Source organism: Plectrocnemia conspersa, unplaced genomic scaffold, assembly GCF_051122295.1.
Source record: "Plectrocnemia conspersa isolate PC_06_02 unplaced genomic scaffold, ASM5112229v1 ptg000002l, whole genome shotgun sequence".
In the NCBI taxonomy this organism is placed as follows: domain Eukaryota; kingdom Metazoa; phylum Arthropoda; class Insecta; order Trichoptera; family Polycentropodidae; genus Plectrocnemia; species Plectrocnemia conspersa.
In genome coordinates, this window is record NW_028277166.1 from 872,410 (window position 1) to 897,991 (window position 25,582).

General features: G+C 29.6%; 1 protein-coding gene across 1 annotated transcript in view; it reads left to right on the top strand.

Moving 5' to 3' along the window:
* Positions 1 to 25,582, top strand: part of LOC148237260 (T-box transcription factor TBX20-like) — a 121,237-nt gene that overhangs the window by 51,759 nt on the left and 43,896 nt on the right. The window lies entirely within an intron of this gene.

Below are 25,582 nucleotides of genomic sequence, written 5' to 3' on the forward strand. Positions count from 1 at the left end.
CGTTTGGTTTACTTAGATGGGGGCAATTTTATTTTTATTGGAATATTATAATTGGCAATGATCATATAATGTTTAATCAATGCATACAACATTTTTAATTTGTATTTAACCAGAAAAAAGCAAAGGAGTAGCAAAATCATCACTGTGTATACTATTTTTAATTTATATATTTGGGCTACTTTTAGTTGTGCCAAAAAATATTAATTCAATTTTATTGGAACAGTACAATCAGCAATATTTAATTTGTGTAATTTTTAGTTGTGCCAGATTTTTTTATCCATTTTATTGGAACTGTAAAATAAGCAATGATCGTTCTATGTTGAATCAATTTTTAATTTGTTTAGTTGGGTTAGTTTTAAATGAAATAGAAAAAAATATTACTAATATACTATTTTTAATTTATTGTTTTGGGTTTAACCAAAAAATATTTAGTCTCTATTAATGAAACAATATAATTATAATTACTAATATTTATATTAAGGACTACTATAAAACGTGTCAAGAGCAATATAATCAGCAATGAACATACTTTGTTTAATTAATGTCTACCTTATTTTTAATTTGTGTGTTTGTGCTACTTTTAAATGCGGCAGAAAAGATTGTAGTTACATTGCAGAATCATCAATATCTATAAAAAAAAAACACTATATTCTGGCTACTTTTATATGTACCAATACTTATTTAATCCCTTTTAATGGAAGAGTATAATCAACAGAATTAAATATATTTTTTTTAATCAGGCTATTTTTAATGCTCTAGCACAGATAAAATGTAGGAGAATTATCAAAGGTGGGCTACTTTTAAATGTGCCAGATAATATTTCATCTTTTTTATATGAGCTTTATAATAAGCAATGATATTATGTGCTTCTATTATTTTTGAAATTCATATATTTGGGTTACTTTAAAATAAGCCAAAAAAATATTAAATCTCTTTTAGTAGAACAGTATAAGTAATTATTTTTACTATTTTTAATTTATAAATTGCCAAATATATTAGCGTAGATAATTCAATTTTTTATTTGCCTGACAAGACTAATTTTGAATTCGCAAAAAAATATTTATTCAATTTTAGTGAAGCAGTATTTTCAACAATGAAGCTGCAATTTTTAATATTTAAATTCAGATGTGCCAGAAAATATTTTTTTATTGTAGCAAAATAATCAGCAATACTATTTGTAATTAATAAATTCATGCTACTTTTAGATGTGCCCAAAATATTTCATTTAAGTGGTTAGTAGAATCAAATATAGTTTTATTAAATTAAATTTGTATTATCAGGCTACATTTAAATGCACCAAAGAACAAGTAGAGAAGAAGGAAATTTATCAATTATGTGTAATTTGTATGTTTGAGCTACTTTTATATGTGCCAAAATAATAGTAGTATAAAATCAAAATCGGCAATTATTAATATTGAATGATTGGTTACTTTTATGTTACAGGAAATATTCAGTGTATTTTTAATTCGTTGATTACATTACATTATTGAAAGAAAAGTAGCAATATCTATGCTATTTTCAATTTATATACATATAGACTACTTTTAGATGTGCCAAAAATATTTATTATCTTTTAGTGTAGCAGTGTAATTAGCAATGTTTATACTGTACTTGTAATGTGTAATCAAGCTACTTTTAAATGTGCCAAAAAATATTAAATTGTCTTAGAAACAGCAATAGATATGCAATATTTAATTTGTGCATTCAAATTATTTTCAAAGGCGCTAGAAAAATAATGATATCAATTTCTATATTTAATTAATTTTTTTATCAACGGGCTACTATTAAATGAGCCAAAAAATAACACTGGAGTAAAAGAATCGTCAATACCTATACTATGATTAATTTATATAATCGGGCTATTTTTAGATGTGGCAAAAATGTATATTCATTTTAATGAATCAGTATAGTCAGGAATGGGCATTATTTTGTTTAGTTAATCTTATTTAACTAAGCTCAGATGACTATAACCTAAATTTAGCTGTTATCTACGATGATTTAAATATATTTAAAATATTTTCTGGCAAAAACTCTGTCTCATATTATTTAGTGTAAGATAGAAAATTATTTATATCTATGCGCTGCCACGTAATAAATCAACAATCGACTATATTATTTAATTAGCGTTTTCGCAGTTTATTTTCACTGATTTTCCGTAATCCAATTACGATTTGGCAACGGACCATGTAATTGCCTGCGCCAATGCACAATTGGGAAACGAAAGCGTAATGAAAATTTGTTACATTAATTTTTATTTATTTCGTATCGCAATTAAATCTGTGATCTTATACATAGGTATGATTATGTATCAATGCAATTTTAGTTCTATATCAAGATCACGATTGAATTAAAAAAATAGCATTGTTGCACTTGCGCAATTACGGCATTATACAAATCAATACACCGTGACGTGTAAAACGTGTGTCTAATTGAAAATAAGCAGTGGCGTCGATTGTAATCTGCATGGAAATAGTATAGATTGAATAATAACATAACATATTTCTTCATTTCATTTTAATTTTTGTCAATATAAAATTGATTATTTTATATTGATAGTTGTTGTTATAAAGTACAACAATATTCGAGTAGTATTAGGAATAAATCATTTTATAATATTAGCAATAAATTATATTTTTCATGGTTGTTTATTTTTTGTTGATTTTTCAACGGATATACTATCATAGCATACATTGCTATTTTAAACTATTTCAATGATTTTTTATTAACATGTAAATATTATACTTACAAAATACTCGTAGAATGTGTAGACATGCCTTAATTGTGGCAATGAAAATTAAAATCTAAAGTAAAACATATTTCCCAATTAATATAATTTATACGTTTATGTATACGCAATTCGAGCAATAATTTAGCTTAATTGGTTTAAAACAATTAAAAATGATGATTGTAATGTTTAAATATGACTAAAACCTTACTATAAAACATAAGTATGATAATTAATTAATCATAATTTAATTTGAAAAAACATACTTGAATCACTATGTATTAATTTAAAAAATGTATGTTTTGATCCTCATTTTTGGAATAGTTATATATAGTTCTGGTCTCTATTTTTGAACTCAATTTATAGAAGAGGGTTTGTATTTTCAATTTCAATTGAAAAAATCGTACGAACCTCGCTTTTTCACCGTTTTTTTGGATTTCGAAATCGGCACGGTTTAACCGGGGATTACTCTCGGACGAACGGACAGCGCTCCGATTAATTGACGTATCGACAGTCACACGTAGCGAGTGAAGAGGGGGGGAGCGTTTTAAGGGCGGGTGGGATCTGTCACCGGCGGGCAGGGGCGCTCATTATCGGGGGATTATCGCCGGGGGCCACCCCAAAAAATCCACCCCGTCTGTCAATCGGGTCCTCTTGACAAATTGACTCATTTACGCAATTACAAATCGAAAGCGTTTTTCTCGTATGATTTATTACGCAATCAAAATGGGGTTGGGCAACCTTTTTATTTAAAAACATATTTAAAAAAAATAGTTTTGATACTTTTATAGTAATTTGCTTAATGTCATATTAACATCGGTCCGAAGCATTATTTTCGAATCACGGGAATTCATTATTACCTAGGAACCGTGCGATAATTTTGTGAAAAAAACGGATGAGCTGCATTGTGCCTGAATCGCTTTTGAGAGCGGATAATAACGGCTATTTTCGTTTTCGGCCAATTTTCATAAAATTTCTCACACTTTTTTTTTCTATACAAAAATTCTCACCTGAGAGAGAGAGAAAAAGAGACGGTCTGATGAGTAGCTAACGTGACAACAAGTTGACAATTACAAACATGACAAATGGCGTTGATCGACTACGGTGGTAGTACAACACAATGGCCAATCTGTAAAAAAATATATATTTTTTCTCCGGTCGCATTGTTCGTTTCTAATGACTGAACATGAAAATTGTGATTGCGTTTAGTTCACACCTTAAAAAGCGAAAAAGTGGAAAGAATCGGAAAAGTCATTAAGGTTAACCGTGAAAGTTTGAAAAGGTTGACCTCCCCTGACCGATAAATGACTTATAATTATGAGGTTTATAGTTAGTCTAATAAGATTGCAATGAGAATTCAATAAAAATAAAATGGCAAAAAACATTGTAATAAGATTCAAGCTAGAAACCGTTAAAGCAATTAGTAAGTTTTAAAAACAGTAAAAGGTTCTAAAATATGCACATATAAAACAAATATGTTGTTTTAATATATTATATTAGATACATTTTAAAAATTTTCCTTTCTTGGTTCGTGGAAATTTACACTCGTGATAAATATAGTCACCGTCGACAGGCTCTAGTAGGCCAAAAACACGGTTTTCGTCTGCGTCATTCAATGACCTCTCAAAGAAATATTTTTTTAAATAAAGTATTTCAAAAATAATACAATAAAGTTTGACATTTACTTCTTCAAAAATAAACTCGAGTCATGTAAGTGACCATCATTGGTATTTGTTACCACAGGGATCCAATTTAGGTATTCTGCTTTTTCTTCTTGTTATAAATGACATACTACGTCATAATTGTAATCAAGAAATCAATATTATTATGTGCCGATGAAGTGAAGGAATTTTCGAGTATTCACACAAATGCATTGCTTTCCTTACAGAAAAGTATATAAGAGGCAATTAACAAAAAATACAGTTAAGATGGGAAGGAAAGCATTGAAGACCTTCAACTGCTAATGCTGAATAAAACATAGATTTGATTCACTAATTGATCATGGCATTGAGAATTGTAGAGGCTGTGAATATCTCATATAAATTATTTTTAGTAATGTGTTTGCTACTTTGTTAAAAAGCTTTTGATGAAATGTGTTTGGTATATTCCTTAAGGTCAAATCATAACAGTACAATACTACTGTAACTTGTATCATTAATTCTGTGTAGCAATAAAAAAATAGTGACCTGGAATGCTAATGAAAAGTGAGTTCGATCAACATCACGCTTCAGCACACACACCAGCAGTTGCGATTGCCGAAATTCAGAGGTGCGGTGTATATATTTCTAAACAAAAAAAATACACGGGAGATGTTTAAAAAATATTCGTTCACCGAGTTGTAACGTAGAAATTTATACCTAACCAGGATATATAATATATCAGACTTCTTTTGTGTTCTTAGATCACTAAGCTCTCAATTTATCCATATATTTTACGTTAAACTCAACCCATGTTCTTCATATCACTATTGAAAAGTGTAGCCTGCATCGCATGGTTTATTTAAAAGTAGTCTCTTTAAGCAAATTTCATATCACAAGTTATTATTTGTCGAACGAAGATGATTTTGGGCGCATGCGCGCACCTGTAGTGCACTCGTTTAAAGTCGATGCAATTAAAAAATGGATGATTAATATTTTTATTGCGCCAGCTGCTGACCATCGGGCAGCTGCCCTGCCATTTCTTGACACCTTCGCCGCTCTAATCCCTGTTTGTCATGTCATGTGTTAAAGTGCTAACTTTGTATCGACTTCTCGGTACATTTTTTGTGATTAAAATTATATGCAATTTCGATTTATGATTACTGAATGATCACAAAAATGCTTGGTTTTGTTGTCACATTTGATTTTGTCGTGCGTGTTCTGAGAGCGTTCGGTCAAAACAGCATCCATTTCGGGTCATTATCCGCGTTTTTATTGGTCGCAAATAACAGGGATTCGCACTGGGAATCCCACGTGCTCACACCTTTATGTCTTCTAATTGGCCGATGCGTTTTGAGACGACTCGTTTCAAATTAAAGGCTCTAATGGCGGCGATCGATTCGCAACGGAAGAATTGCCAAAGACTATAATAAACAGGAATCATTTCAGCAATAAACATTTCCGAACACTATTATTCTTATTTTTTTTAATGTGTTAATTGCGATAAAACGGACGCCGCGGGTTGCGCATACCTGTCTTCACTATAACGTGTAATTTGCAGATTATAAAAATATTTTTTTAAATAATTACACATTTAGTAAGGAAAGCCGTGGATTCTTATTATGTAGTTATAGTATAAAATAATAGGTAACTTTACTATTTAAATATTTTATCAATATGTAGTTGTAGTTTTGTAAAATAGTTGTTTGAAATATATTTAGAGAATAAATAACATTTTTTTTTATCATATCGAGGTTAAACTTATTATAAAAATAGACCTAATAAAAATCTCAGCTAAATTTGCAAGCTAGCCAAATCCGGCAGTTGGTTTTAAAAAGGCGGCTATTTAAAAAAATAAAAAAGTCACCTGTTAACAGTAAGATAAAAAAAGTTTTAAAATCTAATTTTAATTAAAATTAAAATATTTATATATTTTACATATTTTTTATTATTACTTAGAAACTGCCGTAGTTTTTATCATATTAACATAAAAATGTATCATATATCTTAAAATATAAATATTTTGAGAAAGTTCAAGGGTCAGCTTAATCTGCCATTTAGTTTAAAATGGCGGCTATTCATAAAACTCCGTTAATAAATAGAAACAGAAATTTAAATAAAATTAAAATTAAAAAAAATATTTTTTTCTTAATTTTTTTTCATTTCTGTAGGTTTTTGAGGATACGATAACTACCGTAGCTTTAATGTTATTAGCATAAAACTTATCTTAAAAATAGATCTTCTTATATACTAGATAGTTCGTTAGCCAGACTGTTACGCTATCGTGTTTCAAAACTCATTTAAAAAAAAAGAAGCACAAAACATTTTAAGTAAAAAAATCAGCGCTTGATATTTATTTTATATTTTATTGTACATGCAAATAAAATATAAAATAAATACCAAGCTCTTGACTAACTGATTTGATACTAAGCTCGTATACAGGCGGCCCTCGACTTTCGCACATAATTTATTCCTGAAAATGTGTGCGAATGTTGAATGTTCGAAAGTAGAGGGAAGTAAATAATAATTGAAATTGTGTGTATTTTAAAATATTTATTTATCAAGTAAATATAATATGTTTAAGAGGCATTTAAGAGACATGTTTAAGTGGGGTTTGGGGGGGTTTCCTTTGAAAAGTTGTCAATAGTGCTTTCCACTATTTTTTTTCTTTTCTTCATATAGTATTTTATAACATGCTATGTCCTTATTGATCGCCCTACGCACTTGAGATATGCGTTCTCCATTGGGATCACAATCTTCCATAATATTTAAAAATTTGTCAAGATGCGTGAAGGCTTCATTCATATTTTTCATTGTTAAAGAGTTTTCCAAAATAAACCTGTCTCATCTACATTAAATATTTGGCTAGAGGAATATTTTACATCTTCAATAATTTTGGATAATTAGGAAATAAATTATTTTGGAGCATCTTCATCCACATTAGCCGATTCTCCAATAAATTTAATATTATGAGAAGAATACCTCATTTTAAAATTGTAAAACCAACCGTTACTTGCTTGAAAACTCGTGTTAAAATATTTTTTTAATCTATCCTTCCAATTTTTGTGCAAACTAAGAGCTTTTGCTTGAATCATTAAAATACTCAGAGAGACATCTTTTTGATGTTGGTCATCGATCCATGATGACAAAGATTTTTCCATTTCATCCATGTTTTTTTTTGCCGTGTTTTTTTGGAAACATATTTTTAAAGATTGTGGAAATATATCTTTAATTTCCACAATTTTGAACGTATTCCTTAATTATATTTTTATTTTACAAAAATGTATCAAAAGATTCACCGCTATCAAAACGTCTCATAATCTCCATCTTTATCTCGAATCATGTAAAGTTTATGAGTCCTTGATTTATTTTTGTTTGTATCAACATTAAAGTTTTTCCGTTTCTCACTCATGTTTATATTTTTTTTTAAAAAAAAAAATGTTTTTTTTTTTTAAATGTGTGAAATAGCGAATTGTGCGAAAGTCGAACGTTTGAAAGTCGGGGGCCGCCTGTATACGTTATACAAATTGCGGTACAAAAAAGGGTTAAAAAAAATATAAAACATTTTCACAGCATTATTTGTTAGTGTTAGCTCGGCGAGTGACTGAAAAGTGAAGGAAGAGAGCAGAGATTTTTTTTTTGAGGAAAAGTCATACAAAAACTTATATGTGTGTTTTATGTGGCTTTATTTTTATTGGAATAAAAAAATTAGGCATTAATTCAAAACCTCCTTATAATAAAATTGCGACATTCAGCTTTGCTTTAGTTTAAAAAAATGATCGACTGTGTTATAATGATAATAAATATCTACGACAGGCAATGCGAAATTCCAACATCGCAGTACCAAAAAAGTCTCGCCCTCGTTTCTCGCTTTTAGCCAATTCTCATCTTCTGGATAAAAATATTATTTTTAACTATGTAGCTTAACACATTATTCCCGTAATTTATATATTATGTATTTGGCTTAGAAAAGTGCCGTTTTTAACAAATGCGTTAGTTTGAAATACTACTAGTAACTAGTATCTGATTTTATGATTTAAATAATTGGCAGACATTTTAATCTTGTCTGTCAATTATAACTTTTTTATTAAAGCGTCGTTAATATGCAGATTTCGCTACATTTTATCAAAGCGTTTAACATTTTAAGAAGTAGTTTACATTATCAATTATCACACTTCCGCCTGAGCGCTAAGTAGTAGTTGCAGTTTGGAAAAGTGCAGTTCATGGTATACAGTGTATCTAGTGCCGGTTTTGCCGCAACGCGATGGTTAATTACTTCATTTCCTACACTAATTACCCCATCAATTATTATTAACGACGCCATTTTTTTCCATTTGCGGACGATGTCGCATTTCTGAAATGGCGACATAATTGGCGATCGCGTCCGTTTAATTGTCGTACGCGCGCCGATGGTTGGTCACCGCGTTCCGGATCAGGTGTGGCCTCATCAGCGAATGTCCAACTATTGATTGATTGATTTTTAAAATACCAATAGTCTGGTTTAACCCTCAAAATATACACAAATAAAAAATCACAATAATCAATTAAATAATTTTTTTAAAGATCTGACAATTTTTCTGCATCAAAGAAAATCGCTTACGCACCCAAAGTGAGTACATTTTCGGTGGTCGATTTCAAGACCGGTTCCTGCTAGCGTTGTTAATAAGACAGGCAAATGACAGCAGCTCGTTTAAGAGCCGGCATAATTTGCCAGCTCTATTCAATAATATTTATACGAACAATTTGCCACGCGAATTACGACACAAAGGCGAGTGCGGAACTTTACGAAGGTGCTCGTTTAATCGCTTTTTAACCGTCCTGTGATTCGAAACGAAGAGCTTTTAACCCTCGAAGCGTCCGAGAGAATCGTATCGTATGTTTTTTCCAACTTCTGAGAACTTTAGTCTTTTACTTCATTCGTCTCGGATTCTAATTGGATTCTTAGTAGCGATTAACGCGTTGTATATTATGGTAATAATGACTTTTTCATTTGCAACACGCAAAGCTAGTACGCTTTCCGATCATCATACGATTCCCAGAAGTGACTCTTTAAGATTTAATTGCTTTAACACTTATCGACCGGTGGCTCTTATGTGGAGCTCAAGCGCTACTGGATCTTACTATTTTTGACTTGCTCGGTAATTCGGAAGGCAGCCAAGCGACGACTTTCCGCGAAACTATTACCGTTTAAGTGGCAATTCGGAAGAAGTTTCAGCTCTCTTCTGCGGTCAAAAACCGTCACAACAAACTGAGGAGAAATTGACTTAATCATGGTGCGTATTGTTGAGATGAATCGGAAGCACTTGAATTTATAAAATGTGAATCAAATATTAATACTAACAAGTTGTAAAGGAACGCGTTCCTTTACAACTTGTTGGTAGATTTGATAAGATAAAAAAAAACAGATCTTATAATAAAAATATGTTAGAAAATCAGTTCAAATAAATTTAAACTGATCTTCTAACAAATCGTTGTTAGAAGATATGCACAACCCATAGCGCAACAAACAAAATAAATAGGGTTCATATAAACTGAATCTCATTGATTGCCCTAAAGTTGAGTAGTATTTTAGTATTTTTTTTAGAACTACATTATGTGGTTAAGTATCGATTTATGTGGTTAAGATTTTGCTGTCGCCGTCGTAGTAGAAACGCTCCATCATTTACACAACGCTAGTGATAATCGCATATTACGATTTCTAAGAAGTACATAAAAACCAAATTTTGCCCAATAGGAGAGCGCAAAAATCAATTATCACTTCTCAGAAGTCAAAAATTCACGCCAAAAGCAATAAAATCGTGCCGACGCCATCGCAGTGGGAACGCTCGTTGCCGAGCGTTCCCACTGCGACGGCGCCGACACGATTTTATTGCTTTTGGCGTGGATTTTTGACTTCTGAGAAATGATAATTGTTTTTGCGCTCTCCTATTGACCAAAATTCGGTTTGAATATACTTTGATCAATAATTAAAATAAAAATATAAAGTCGCGCCATCACAAAAATAGCTATTATATTTTTAAATCAATTAAAGTGATTCTTAAGAACATATTTCTTTGGACTATATATTAAAAAAATAACGACAGTTTATAGATAATGCATTAATTCGGTAATCAAATATGTTACATTTATTCGTATTTTTTTTATATTTTACAAATCATACATATTTGGTTCCAAACATGTAGTGCAGCGATGTACAAACGCAATAGCTTACTCCCACTTCTTGACCTACACATGGAACCTCTTCCACTGCCCATGCGGTTGATCCTGAGTTGCTTTCTGAAGTGCAGGCGTGTCGCTGAATATTTTGCTTGTTCACTTTATTAGTAAAGGAAACGTTAAAAATACATTATTTTATCACAATTTCCGATTTACGTAATATCCCATGGTACGTAAATCGAATAATGAGTATATATACTATTTATTTAAAAATATTAAACAAAAGTTTGATTTATTAAAAAAAATTGAAAAAACGTCTGTTTGTTCTGTGTTTTTTTTACGCAACGAAATGATCCATTTCTCGTGTTTTGAGAAGAAAATTTTTATAAATGTATTATTAAGCTACTTTTAGCTGTCTCATCTAATTTTTTCACATGTAATTGTGAATAATATGTTAATAAAAAAAAATATTTAAAAGTTTAGTAGATATATTTAAATAAAATATTTAAAAATAAATTCATTGACCCTGAAACTAGATATCGACTATATACACTTAACTATTTTATTATAGTTGTAACGTGCAAGTTAGACTGCCATATTAAACGTTAACGTATCGAGTATCACACTCACTATTCATCTTGATAGTTTTCGTGTCCCATTTACTCACACAATACCGTTAAATCATAGCTTATAAAAAATAAAATTAAATCAAATCAAATCTTTGTACTTTACAATCTGCTGTGCATTTTTTTGAGATTCGATTAACAGCATCCTAACCGATCCTTTAACACGCCACCCTCGTTAAGGTTGACGAACTCTTGACGATGCCTTTTTTAAGGCATTTTTTTTCTCATTGTTCAGACCCTTTAATTGTGTTAACGGTTCTTGCGTTTTGCGTGCAACACATGATGGATTGCACCTCAGACGCTTTTGACCTCCATTTAGCTCCATTTCATGGGGCGGGATTTTTGGAGATGTGAGATTGCTGAATAACCAAAATATTATTTATATATTGTATAATAATATTTTGTGATTTTTGAACTTTTGATTTTTTTTGTAATATAATAGATTTCAAATTTTTCTTGGCTATTTTCAATAATTTGCCTTAATCTAAATTCTATATTTCTGTCCAATCTCCATTTCAACAGATCAACTTAAAATGCTAGCGTAATAAGAAGCTGGATGATTACAGTTTGTTAGAATGTGCGGATGTTCTCGCAAAAACCGACATGAAAATTTTCTTTCAACGTTTTTCTTAGAAGTGTTCCAGAACCCAAATCTAAAAAAAAATTTCTACAGTTTCCTTAAGTAAATTAAAGAAATGCTAGTCAATATGTATATTGAGTAAGGTATAGGAAAATTTATCGCCAGCAATTCACCGCCAGTAATTAATCGCTAGCAATTTACCGCCACATTAATTGATCGCATAAACAATTTATAGCTTTCAAATGATTGGTAGCATATTTTACCGTCTAGAAAGCAATGAGTTGTGCTTATACAAACTCGCTTATTTATTGGGTGATTGACGGTGTGGCAACTTTAAAAAAAAGAAATCAAGAGGTTTAAAACATATGCTATTTTAAAATGTTTATGAAACTCAATTTGACGATTGAAAAACGTCCCTCTGCTGTTTACACCCTAACCTAACTTAAACAAATTATTTTAATGGAAGTCCAAAAACCATTTTCTTAAAACTTTCACTTTCACAACTTTGACCTGTTTAATGTTAGCTACGAGGAGCTGGTCCAATTCGTAGCATTTAATATTGATATTTTAGATTTTTTGTGTATATATCTATTTTTTGTATAATAAATAATACAATTATTGTTTTCGACCATCGTGACGCATTTAAGTGAACTGTTGGGTTTAATTTAATCTAAATAAATACATAAATAACGTTGGGTTTGGGTTCATACAGCATTGAAGCTATATTTCAATAGTATGAATATAATTTTACTAACTATAAAATGTATCAAGCAATTGATTTATAATTCCATTGGTCAATATCAGTTAAACTGTATTTATTCACTGCACTATTGGTAAATTTAAAATGACCAATAAATTTATATGAATTATATGTAATGCATGGTGATAAAATATAGCAGTGATCATTTATAGACTATAAATTGTTTATGCGATCAATTGACGCGCCAGTAAATCGCTAGCGATTAATTGCTGGCGGTGAATTGCGAGCGTTTAATTTTCTGGTACCTGACACAGTGAATTATGATAATCCAAAACGCTAGGATATAGGTAAAGCTCACAAATATTCGTTATTTTATACTATTCTAAAATCGAAAAGTTAACCATAATATGTTCAAATATATTCGTAAGGTTTACAGTTTAAATAACGTAAAAGGGCTCATACTTAAATACATATTTATGGGTTAATAATAAAAATATTTATTTATTTAAATTTTAAAAATATTAGAGTATTAATTTTTTATACCATAAATTAGTACGGAAAATATATGACCATAATTAGTTACTTGTTTTCATTTTTTTAAACTAGACATTGAGAACTCTTGAGTGTTTTTTCTTTGGTATTTTATGTTTCTGTTATTAGTTTCAATGATGTAAACTGTAATAAATAACATTATACATTTTTTAAAATAAAAAAATATCACAATTGGTCTTGCTCAAGTAGTTAAAAATAATATAATCACAATGAATTTTGCAATGCTAAAAATTTAACATTATTCGTATTGATTTAAAGAGATAAAAAAAATCAATTTTAGCCATTGAAAATTTCCACAACTGCAAATTATTGATTAAAAAATCTGAGTAATTTTTGATATTTCGGCAGTTATAAAGAGTTTTTTTTATTATACTTATAACTGCTGCTGAAAATTCTAAAAAATACATAATTAATTTTTTGGACAGACTTTAAATTAAATTTTTATAGATTTAAATATATGAAAAAATCGATATTAGCCATTGAAAAAGTTTACAGCTGAACATCATTAACTCAGATATATAAGTATTTTCTAGAATTTTAGCAATTATAAAGTGTTTTTCTAAATTCGAAATATACACGGTGCTGAAATTACTGCAACTTTGTAGGCTCTAAAAAATATTATCATTAAATATTCTTTGGACTGAATAAAAAAATTATGGATTATTCCTATATATTTAAAGGGATTAAAAATTCAATAGTAGTCATTGAAAAGTCCACAGCTGCACAATATTGACTAAGAATTATAAGTAATTTCTGGAATTTCGGCAAGCTTTAAGTGTTTTTCTTCAATATTTTATATTTTAGTTATTAGTTATAATGCCAATGGCTTTTTTAAATAGCATAAAAATTACTTTTTCGAAATAAAAAATGTCACAATTAGACTGTAGATAATGCAGCTTCCTCGTTTAAAAACGGACGAATATATTCGGTGCTTAAATATTCGAATATTGGAGTTTCTAGATATAGACGAGGATAATAATCATATATTTTTATTCATTTAGAACTCCTTAATATATTTTTGATCTATCATGAGAGTATTTGTCCTAACAGGTGTTCCAAATTAAGTGTTATAAAATACGCGGATCACTTATAGAATAGAGCTAGATAAATATTAATTAAATTCAGAAATAATTTCCACTTCCTTTCAAACAAAATTTCGTTATGCTGAAAAATTAACGATTGTTATCAGACCAGCTAGTCTGCAAAGATAAGTTCGAAAGCTTTTGGACGCTTTCAAGTCATCGGGATGTAATATTATAAATAGTTTAGAGCTTCTAATGACCATGTTGATATCACAATTACTCAACTGACAATCGACAAGACTGTCAAAAGCAAATTGTTAATCAAAATAATTGAGTTTTAAATCCAAAACAGCATAATGATCCAACTCAAATTCAATTAAAGCGCTTTCGAGTCGTTTATCTCTCGAGGCGCGCGCACACATCGCGGCACTTAAGACGTTAAAAATAGATATGTATCAATTATGTACAATTATTTTATTATGAATATTCAAAAGCGTCCGATCTAAACGAATCGTTTCCAGAAGCGATGATCAATTTAATAACACGTTATTCGGTTTACCGAGAAACTGCTCTTAACCCGTTTTCACGTGTCCGTGAGCATCTCTCCAGTGAGTGCAGGTGAATCTTTTTATTTTTTTACGTTCTTATTAAGAACGGGGCCTTGGCTTTTATTGCCCACTGTGTATGTGTGTTTTGCAATAAGATATTTCAATCGATATGACGTTGTGCGGATTAAATGCGAAGCTCTTGAACACCATCCGACTAATGGTTGACTGACAGGCGAAGATAAGGCGAATTACTCTCCTGCCACTTGCTAAACGATGACTAGGCACCGGTCCAAGATTCGCGAGCTGACCTTGTTAGAATTTTTGCCAAGATCGAATAGTATTGAACGGTATCCAAACCATTTTTAAACTCTATGTTCATGATAATGTACTAAGAAAAATATTTTAAAAATCGGACTTACATTTTCGAAAAATGTTGAGATTCATAAATTAAAAAAATATATAAAAAATCGATTCAATTAATCTTAACTACGTTTAATCATTTGATAAATATATAATTATAATACTACTCAATAGACCAGCACAACTAGTGGTTTAATCGGCGACTAATATCTGAAAGTCTTGAGATAGAATTCCATATTAATTCCAGTATTTTCCAATTTCTATCGTGTCTAGGAAGGGAGCATTAAGACGAGTGGTACAAGTCGCTGACTATTGATCTGGGTTCAATAGTGTTTTTTAATTATTTATATAATTAAATTTCCGATCGATCATCACAGATTAGATTTCATTAGATTTTCCAAATCTCACGTATAAATATTAAGAATCTATAGTTATTAATAAATTAGTGTATGTATAGATTGGAAAATTTTCAATCAATGCAGAGCACCCAATAAATCATCCATCAGCGAAACACTTAAATCCCACACATCCTCAATTGAATTTTCCTCGGATAAGCAGCGACTCTTAAAAGGTGTGTCGCAGTAAATTGACACCAGACACAATCGAGTTTCCACGGGCCGTTACTTCCGCTTGATTTACGACTGGCGTTCGACTCGGCAATAAATACTCGGTAAATATCCATCTAGAAGCATGGAAATAGCCAAGCTCGTAGGAAGCCTAATTTAGCAACTAATTTGGGCGTTCCCTTGGTGCTTCGTGTGTGGCGCACCACTTGCAGATGTGCTTCCTCAAAAACGCTGAGATGTTGAGATTTACACGCCGGTAATTCAAGCTTGTGACACATTTTAGACGGTCGGAATCCGAGGGGTAGCTCATTACTGAAATTCTCAGCGAGATGATTGAATGAATCTTGTGGCTTCCCGGAATTCTTTAAATTGTCGGGATGAGCTAGCCCTTAATCAGCTGCTTAGATAAAAACATATTATTTGACAAACTAATGGGAAAAAGGCTAAAAGACATGGCAATAATGTATGTTATATATTTTTTAACAATAGAATAAACTACTTGGCAAGAAAGTTAAACAGAGATAGATTTTAACGTATAAATTCTGCTTGAATTGTTTTTGACGGAAATTTGAAAATTCTGAGAAGCGAATATTTTTTTTTTACATTTGTGATTGACGGAGCATATATCTGATTATTTTTTATTCACATGCTATTCAGACGCTTTATTTTTAGATATGTTAAAAATTGTGTTGTTAATCTTAACATTTTAAATTAAATTACTCAGAGAAAGAACAAATATTTCTTAACCTATTCCAAAGACATTTCACTCTTTAAAAATTAAAAAACGACTGACTAAAGTCATTATTTTTAACCAGCACGATACAGAAGTGATAAATGTAGTGACTGAAACTTCTGGGCTTAAATTCCTTGTAGACATTAGTGTTTTTCAATTTCTATCGTTTTCAGAAGATCAGAATAAGTGATTATTATATAATTTTAATTTCGATCGATCACCACAGATTAGGTTTACTTAGATTTTTCTAATCTCACGAATGAATATCGTGATGATCAATTAAAATAAAGCTAGCTTGTGCACATGACTGCCGAGAGGGAAGGAGAGAGGGGACAAATTCCCGGGGCCCGTTCTCCTTGAGGGACCCCACTCTGGAAAAAATCATAGCAAGAATATATTTGTAAAAAAAAATAACTTGTAAAAAGTTTTTTTTCCAAAACACGTTTAGTGTTATGAGTCGATCGACCCACCGTACATACGCTCATAAGATTTTCAATATAGTTAAGGTCAGTGAGAGCTTATTTATACATATTTAAATTTCAATTTTTGTGACAGTATAGAATTCTTAAGCACCCTGTGTATGTTTGTTAGCAAAATCCAATGTGTCAATTTTTTGCAAAATGGCGACAAGTATTAAAATTTAATCACTTATAAATCAGTAGTGTTGAATTTCGTCAAAAAGGTCTCTATACATGAAATGTTAAGAAGCATAAAGTTCATCTAAATAAAATATAAAAAATATATATTTTTGCTTGAAAACAAGCGATGTATCAGTTCGATCGGACCCCTATACGAGCCATTTTGAGACTTTCAGAAGAGTTAACGCTCTTAACTGCTTGGTTATAAAGATTAAAAATTAAATATTTAGTATCGTATAGAACTACCGAGCACCCCTTATACGTTCTTTATGAAAAAAAAATATTTTTTTTTTACAAAATGGCGGCCTTTGTAAAAATGTGTCATAACTTTGCAAAATGAAGTCCTATTGAAAAATATCGTATGCAAAAAGTGTTTAAAAGCTTAATTTGCATTTTAAATTATTTAAAAAAAAAAAAACGAGTCTTATGGTAAATTGACCGGGCTCCATACGAGCTTTTATGCGACTTGGCATATAATTAACGCTAGTATTTGGTTCCTTTTAAAGATATAGATTTGAATTTTTAATTCAAAATAGAGCTTTCGAATATACTTATGATAGCATTTAAAAAAAATAAAAATTAAAAAAAAAGTTTTTTTTTTCCAAAATACGTTTAGTGTTATGAGTCGATCGACCCACCATACATACGCTTATAAGACTTGCAGTATAGTTAAGGTCAGCTTAAGCTTATTTATACAGATTTAAAGCTTAATTTTGGTGACAAAAAAATTATATTACGATGTTAAAAATGTAATTTTTGTCATGAGGCCCGGATTCATTGTTTTACTAGGGGTCGGGCTCATTCTCAGCGGCCCTGCTTATACATATTAGGAATAAAAAATCTCTAATAAAGAAATTATTTAACTAAAATTTTATATGTATTTAAGAAAAAAATACATTTAGGCTAACTATGCTATGACAGTAATTAGAGATATATAATATCCTATTTTCCTGATATTGGAAATGCATTAAAGCGCATCTAGAATTATAGATCAGTTACAATTATTTTTATTAATAATTATAAGCATGGTTTTCTTCCTGTTCGTTCCAATGCCTCTAACCTTAAATAATTTACTAAAATAGTGACGAAATCTCTTGATGTGGGAATACAAGTTGACGTCACGCATGTTGATTTTGAAAAGTCTTATTAATTAATACACTGGCAACGCACATTGATCTATTTAATGTCAGCTACGAGGAGCTGGTCCGCTTCATATCATTTAATTTATATCTATTATTTTTAACCTGCGTGACATATTAATCATAATCGGCTATGTCATAAATCTACTAATTTATTTTTTCTACATAAATATGTATTATGTAACCGGATAATTTAAATGACATTAATTAAAATGCATAAAAGGCTAGTTGCGTTGTTCATGTGTGAGTTTTTATGATTATGCTGAATTGTCGATTAAGTTATGCTCTCAGCTGATATTTAAACGGGTGCCGTGGAATAATCCAAACGAAATTATAAAATTTCACCCAAAATATCCCACAGTCGGCCACACCTGCCACCGCGTCTTAATCCATTAAACACCGACAATAACACGAGCGATAACATTTGCATATGCAGCACACGCGACGGTGCTTTCCGACTAAAATCTAAAGATTGTCAACCTTTTTCAGTTGCAAATAAAAAAAATATAAAACACGGTTGAATACCCCTCCAAATGAAATAATATTGTGGCGGTGTCACATCGCGGCCGAAACGGTCCGCCGCACACGGGCCTGTCATTACATCACTCCGATCATATCCAAAAGTGGATGTTCAACATTCGAAACGATTTCCAGATTAGAAGAGGCGCACACGCTCGGCTTGGTCTCTGTGTAGCTTCCTAGAAAAAGAGCCTAGTCTCACGGCCGCACCTGTCAAAAGCCAAGAAGCCAATTTTTTTTTGGGCAAAGGTAAACCTGTATCGGATATGGGGAAAAAAGAGCTTAAGCGCGGCTCAAGTACTTTCAAACATCCTTATGTGGGTTAACAGTAGTAATTACATAGATGTGGCGTGTGAAAATATAGGGGGGCATTTAAAAGCAAGCAGACTTTATATTATATTTAAATATCTATTGATCAAGAATTACCGTTTAGTTGTGTGTGATCCTTCTCTAGAAACACTCGAAGGTTTTAGAACCTGCATTTACTTTTATACTATTTAAACAATAAAGTATCGGATCTTTGAACGTGTCTTAAAAGATAACCAGTTTTATATATGATGACTAAATTAATTTTGTTTTTAATTACTGAAGTCTGAAATAACGTAAAGATTTGTAACGTAAAAAAAACTGCGGTTTTTTTATTTCAATATAGTTAAGAATCGGATTTAATGCAGAGTTACACATTTTTAATCCTTGATTTATATTTTTATTATAAACTTATAAATATCCTTAATTAATGCTGTTTAGATTTTATTTTGTGTTTCTCATATACATACCATGGTTTCTAATTTCTTTTTATTATATTGGTCAACTTAATCTGTCTAAGAAAGGGTTATCTTATACGTTTACTATCACTCAAGATTTTTAACATACGATACAATGTTGTTTAAATGTTTCGATACGATTAAAAATCTGAGGATAAATTATGAAATCATGAAATTTTATTTATAATATCAATTAAAACCAATTTACGTATAGGTAAACTATATGCTTAAAGTTTTTATTTTTAATATAAACTAATAAATATTCTTAAATAATTTTATTTTGTGTATTTTTTTATATATGTCTCAGTTTTTAATTTATTATTTTTTAAAATTTTATATTGATATAATTTAATCTGTCTAAAAAAGGTTTATCTTTTACGTTTATAATATTTTTGACAAATAATTTTATTTGTTTCGAATTAAATTTCTGGATATAAATATACATAAAATATATATATTTTGCAATTTATATAAGGATAATAATTAAAAGCCTTATGAAGTATAGTTAAACTATATGAAAATAAACATTATATTTAAGAGATATTATTTTTTATCCTTGGTTTCTATTATTATTAACAACTAATTAATAATATTAAATTATGTTATTTCATATTTTTCATATACACGTCAATTTTTATTTTTTTTTAAATAATTTATTAATATAATAATATTAAGATTTTAAACATGTGTTATGCCTGCACTACACTCTCTGGAAGTTGTCCAAGGTTGGCCAAGGACGGAGAATATAGTGGGTTACTTCGGTTGAGTTCGGTTCTGCCCGCTCTAAAATCTCTCGGAAGTTGTCCGAGGTTACCGAGAACGGGAGATAAAGTGGAGTAATTCAGTCGAATTGCCCAGCTTCGAGCGCTCCTGAAGATTGTCGGCATTATTTCCGAGTCAAAGGGACCGAACTCGGAGCTGCTCTTTCGAGCGCGAGCGGTGAGATATTTCCCTTTCGCTTTCGAGCGTGTTAAATGACGAGAGTGAGAGAGATAATGATATGGTGTTTTGCAAACTGAGTTTTGCTTTAATTTCAGTATGCGCGTAGGCGTCATATGGTCAACACGCATGACAAGCGCTGCATCGTAGGCACCTGGTCAAGTTATAATACCACATGCTTATCGGGGACTTCAACAGACTCTTACTGACATATTTGAATATTTTAGGGCACCAAAAGGGGTTAATTATATTTTTGATAGTATATTCTTCTAGCAGATATCGTAATTATATTTTCTTCATATAAAATTAAATAATTAAAAAATAATTAGTGGTACTTGATTTTGTTTAAAAAAATCGTTTCGAATATCCTTATGTATTTTCCTAGATCAGTTTATATCAATATATATATTTTAGGGCACCAAAAGGGATTAATCATATTTTTGATAGTATATTCTTCTAACAGATATCGTTATTATATTTTTTTCATATAAAATTAAATAATTAAAAAATAGTTGATGATACTTGCTATTGTTAAAAAAAATCGTTTCGAATATCCTTATGTATTTTCCTAGATCGGTTTATATAAATGTCACACCATAACGAATTCTTATTTAGAATTGATTGCGAGAAGTTCTAGGATAGTCACAGATGTGGTGTTTATATTCTGAAGTATCATTTTTATGCCTTATGGCATTTTGCAAAAGCCGACAAAGATTTTGCGTAAATTGAATATTTACGACCGAAAAGTTTTCACTGATATTGTATTGGTGAGTGCCCACACAAACTTTTATAATTATCAGTAGCGTAATTTTAATAACATGACAATTTAAAAATTGCGATTATTTGGCACATTTTTCGGTCGCGTGCAAATATACCGGCTGTACGTGACAGAAACCGCCGGCCGGACATCTTACACGCCCGCCGTCCGGACGGCATATGAAATTCGCGAGTGTGGCAGCTTACTCGAAGTCGTAGGTTTCGGCCGATTTCAGTTGTAACTTCGGTTCGGACAACTTCCAGAGAGTGTAGTGCAAGCATTACAATTAATTCGATTAAAAATCTGAGGATACATATCATACATATATTATTTTTTACAATTTTATTAAGGAAATTAATTTAAGCACTATTTTAAGTTTAATTAAAATTTATGCAAACATTTTAATACATATATAAATCTATTTTTAATCCTTGATTTCAATTTTAAATACTAACTAATAAATAACTTGAAGTTTTTTTTTTGAATTTATTGCTAATATATATATACAAGCCAACAAAATATAATCTTTAAGTTTAGAATCACTCAAAGTTTGTAGCATAATATTAGTGTTATTAAAAAATATTATTTTAAACTACCTCTTTCGTACAATATTTAAAATGACGTGTTTAGTTCGCTTAATTTAAAATATCGAGCAACAATCTCTAGACAGAGACTATAAATATTCCCTAATCTATCATCGCGCAATCGACGGTTGGCGACCCCTGGCAGTATCCGATCTTCTGCGACCGAGGAACAGCATACGCAGACGACACGGCGCGAATATCAAATCTCGCAAAGTCGAGAGTTTCGCAAGGAGATTCGCAGGTGATTCAACTAATGGCGGCGGTACCTGTTGCGTGACTCTGACCAATTTGCCAGACACTATCAAATAAACGTGTACACGAGCATGTGCGAGTTCGCTTATAAACCACACTCAAACACACTACGTTTGTGTATGCAAATATCAAGATTGCAGATTTTTTCCCCTTCAAAGTTAACTTTTCTACTCACAGCATCAAAAAAATGTTGTATATATTCATTGATTTTTTCACGGATTTGTATGCGCGCGTATCAGTTGAGTACTGGGTTTGTAACTCAATACATTTCTATCGAATAGCAAGTGATTTTGGTATTGTATATATATATATATATATGTATATGATATTATTTATTCGTTCGATTCATGAGTTACGATTCTCTGCGATAATAAGCGGACAAAACGAGTTTTGATGAGCAGTAAATTATCTGCGAATGGTTTTCTATATACATATGTTTATATAAAACAGATATAAAATAATAATTATTAGTAATAAATGCTTACATTGAAGCTTTATAAATGTTTTATTCGCAAATTTTACTGTCGCAATTAAATAGCTTGCTTTAAATCATTTCTTTATAGATATAATGTTTTAAATGAAATTACAATAAACTTTAACACAGTTAAATTGCTTAAATATTTTATAATACAACATTTTGCATGTTTTGATTTGTTTTAAATCTCTGAGATTTTGCATAAATAAAAATTTGGATTGTCTGTTTTCAATAATAATAAATATTGTAATTGAATCATCATTTAACATAAATGTTTTGCTTTACCTAAGCTAAAATTAAAATATGTTTTTGTTAATTCTTGTTAGCACATCAGAACACGATACCTCCCAAAATACTTCACACTCGATTGGGCATGCTCATTTTTTTCTTTCAACCTTTACAACTCGCCGCTGAGTCATCCACGCGTTTGTGCGCCTTTCCAATCGATTAACCTTTGATGAAAAAAACAACAACCACCGATCAACATCTCAATTAACGATCAGCTCGATTTACGACCCGGGGAAAAGAAAGACACGGCGCCCGAATTGCTTAATAAAACCGTAAACCAGTTGTGCACGCGGGAGTCGACGAAAACAAAAAGATTAGTCGATAAAAAGGGTTGAAAACCTCTGGCGATCATGATCAACAGAACAGCTATTCGATTCGTTACATATTTAGAGATCGGTTGAAGCGGGCTCGTCAACCATCCTTCTCACAAAAATCAATGTAACTTGTTATAGATTGAATTTTATATATTTTATGCAACTTGAGAAGCGCTGAATTTCACGGGCAAACAATCCAGTCGTTATTCTTTTATTTTAGTGTAAAGTGTAAAGAGCGTCGGGGTTTAAATATAACCAAAAAGTTTTTTTGGTTAATTTTTAGATTGGTTATTTTGTTGCCAATCGGAGTGTGTATGATTTGGATTGTGTGTGGATAATCGTGACTTGGAAACAATGACACGTTTTGGCAATAAAATTGCTTTGGGAACGCCCGGTAGTTTCCAAGAATGCGTGGCGATGTATTGTTCCAGAATTAATTAGCAACACTCTTAAATATAGAAACTAAGTTAAAATTATCACTTCATGTGTGGCAAAGTAATATAAACATTTTATCGCTCATTTGCTAGCAAATGAAAATGGCCTACTCTATTTATTTTTATATTTCTATATTATTAATAATACTATCTGTTTATTTAAATTACAACAATATTATTATCTTGTTTTATTATTATTTTTAAAATTGGTTGAATCCATTTCTAATTTAATTATAAATACACGGATATTAAAAATAGAAAGCTTTCAGTTTCTCTCAAAAGATTATGTGGCGTAAAAAATATTGTTGTATTTCATTGTAAATATAAAAACAATTTATATATTTATATTTTTTATATTAGGAATAAATAATATTGTTTCATCTTTAAATACATATAAAAAAATAGTTTTCGTCAATAGAAAATAAAGCGTAAAAAAATATTCTTTTATTTCATGAAACAGTATGATATAATACGTGTAAAATATTTTTTATACCATTAATGAAATTTGATTTCTATGTGTAATAAATATAGACACTATTTAGTTATAATCAAAATGTTTTAAAGCTCAATGATAATATATACATTTATTTAACTTTAATTGTTTAACTTTAAAAGACAGTACGTAATTTTAAATGTAATTGATATTTATGTATTAACCACTGTAAATATATAATATTTTTCATATTATGAATGAATTATGTTATTTCCTGTTTAAATAAAATAATTTTTTTTTACTACAAATTATTGTTGTATAATATAAGACAGTATGTTATTATAAATTTCAAATATTTTTTATACAAATAATGAATTATGTTTTTTATGGGTAATTTATTAATTAACACTTTTAAGTTCTAGTTAAAATATTATAAAGCTTAATGATATTATAAATATTATAAAGTTTCTCTCAGTAGTTTATGTAGCATGAAAAAATATTGTTGTGCTTTATAAGACAGTATGTTATTTTAAATTTAATTGCAATTTATATGTTTTCAATTAAAAATATAAAATATATTTTAAATTAAAAATAAATCATGATATTCCTTGGGCTAATAAATATAGAAAAAACTTTTCCTGATTATGAAATGAAACGAAAAATATTGTCGTATTTTATAAGACAATATGGTAATATAAATATAATAGCAATTTATTTATTTTATACTACAAATAAAAAATATTTTTTTTATTATAAATGAATGATGTTTTTTATATGCAATTAAATGTAGAAATCTTTCTGTTTTTCGTAATAGAAATATTGTTGTATTCTAAAAGGCAGTATGTTAAACAAATAAAATACTACTAACTAATCGTTATTTAGTCGAAATATTATAACGCTTTATGATTATCAATATAGATTTTTTTTTCATTAGATTGTGTATCTCGGAAAAATATTGTTATTATATAAGACAATATGGTATCATAAATATTATTAAAAATTATGTATATTTTTTATAGTATGATGGAATTATGGTTTATATGCTTAAAATAAATATAGAACACTTTCAGTTTTCCCCAATACGTAATGAAGCGTGAAAAAGTATTATAAATATAATGTATCTTTTATACTTATAATGAATTACGTTTTCTATGGGTTAATGAGTTTTAGTCAAAATATTATAAAGTTTAATGATAATAATAATAGAAAACATATATTTTCTCTTAGTAGATTATGTAGCTATTTTATAAGACAGTGTAGTAATATAAATATAATCAAAATTTATATATTTTTTACAATAAATAAACTATGTTTTTTATGGGTAAATAAATATAGAAAACTTTCAGTTTTTCATAATAGATAATAAAGCGTAAAAATATATAGTTGTTTTTCATAATAAAGTATGTTATATAACTATTATTCAAAATCTTCATATAACTATTAGTCAAAATATGATATGAAGAAAGAAAAATATTAATTAAAATATTAAGAAAAATATTTAGTAATTATTAAATATTTTACAATAAAAAAAAAATGGGTTATTGATATTTTTATGACAAATTGGTGTAATTAAAAAAAATTAAATTTTATAAATTTTATTTGTCTGAAAAATTTATTTTTTATTTTTTCATATCTTAAAACATATTTTATTTTATAGAACACAACCTATTAAATATTTGATATTTTTTTTTTAATATTTATTTTACTACATAAATTATATGTGCTAAATACATTTATCATGTTTGGTTATTATATTGAACCATTATTGCTTTAGAGTGAATTTTTAGCAAAAAATTGTATATATTTACTTTTTTTGTTTAATAGATTTAATACTTTTGCTC